Source organism: Trichechus manatus, unplaced genomic scaffold, assembly GCF_000243295.1.
Source record: "Trichechus manatus latirostris isolate Lorelei unplaced genomic scaffold, TriManLat1.0 scaffold00035, whole genome shotgun sequence".
Taxonomy (NCBI): domain Eukaryota; kingdom Metazoa; phylum Chordata; class Mammalia; order Sirenia; family Trichechidae; genus Trichechus; species Trichechus manatus.
The window spans coordinates 11,175,746-11,177,371 of NW_004443971.1; positions in this window are offsets into that span (position 1 = coordinate 11,175,746).

Sequence of the window (1,626 nt, forward strand, 5' to 3'; positions counted from 1 at the left end):
TTTTTTTTTTTTTTCTTCTGTAGAGTCTTTGATCAAAATGTTCAGTAACAGTAGCCGGACACCATCCAGTTCTTCTGGTCTCATGGCAAAGGAGGCAGTTGTTCTTGGAGGCAATTAGCCACACAGTTCTATATCCTTTTTCTATTCCTGACTCTCCTTCTTCCTGTGTTGCCCCAGGAAAATAGAGACCAATTGTCAAGCCTTGGATGGCCACTTGCAAGCTTTTAAGACCCCAGGCACTATGCAACTAACTAGGAAGTAGAACAGAAACACTAAACACATTATTAGGTCAATTCACTGGGATGTCCCATGAAACCATGACCCTAAACCTCCGAACGAAGGAACCAAATCCCAAGAGGTGTTTGGTTGTACGTAAGCAGCCTCAGCAGCTACTTTTTTTTGTCTTTGTTGTAAATATATCTATCACACAACATTTGCTGGTTCTGCTTTTTACGGGTGTACAACTTATGGACAGCAATTAGAATCATTGGCTGTGCAACCCTCCCTACCCTTAATCAGTGTAATTTTTCCACCATCATTACACCCCTTTTCCCTCTCCCTCCCACCCCTGGTAATCACTAATAAACTTTGGTCTCTGTACATTTGTCTTTTCTTGTATTTTTATAAGAGTGAAGTCATACAATATTTGTCCTTTTGTGATTGACTTATTTCACTCAGCACAATGTCTTCAAGCTCCATCCATACTGTAGCATGTATCAAGACTTCATTTCTCCTACTGGATGAGTAGTATGCCATTGTATGTGCGTACCTCATTTTGTTTATCCATTCCTCTGCTGATGGGCATTTAGGTTGTTTCTACCTTTTGACTATAATGAATGGTGCTGCAGTGAACATTGATGTACAAGTCTCTTTTTAAGTCTCTGGTTTCAAGACTTTTGGATATATACCTAGGAGTGGAGTTACTGGGTCATATGGTAATTCTATTTTTAGTTTTTTGAGCAACTGCCACACTGTTTTCCACAATGGCTATACCATTTTGCATTCCTACCAGCCATGGATAAAGGGTTCCAATTCCCCACATCCTCACCAACATTTGTTATTTTCTGTTGGTTTTGTTTTGTTTTTTTATCTTAGCCATCCTAGTGGAAGTGAAATGGTATCTCATTGTGGTTTTGTTTTGCATCTCTGATGGCTAATGACGCTGGGCATCTTTTCATGTGTTGGTGACCATTGAATGTCCTCTTTGGTGAAATGTCTATTCAAGTCCTGTGCCCATTGTATGATTGGGTTATTTGTCTTTTTGTTGTTATCGAAGTTTTATATATATTTTGGTTATTAGATTCTAGGCGGATATATGGTTTCCTAAGACATTCTCCCAGTCTGTAGCTTGTCTTTTTACTTTTTTGGTAAAGTCTTTAAATGAACAAAAGTTTTTAGTTTTTATGAGGTCCTGTTTATTTATTCTGTCTTTGGCTGTTTGTGCTTTTTTTTATTATGTTAGATAATCCTTTGTTGAAAGCTAGGCCTGAAACATTGTCCCTGTGTTTTCTTCTAAGAATTTTATGGGTTTAGTTTGCCCATTTGGGTCCTTAATCCATTTTGAATCTGTTTTTGTGTATAGTGTGAGGCATGGATCCTGTTCATTTTTCTGCATGTGGAAATCCA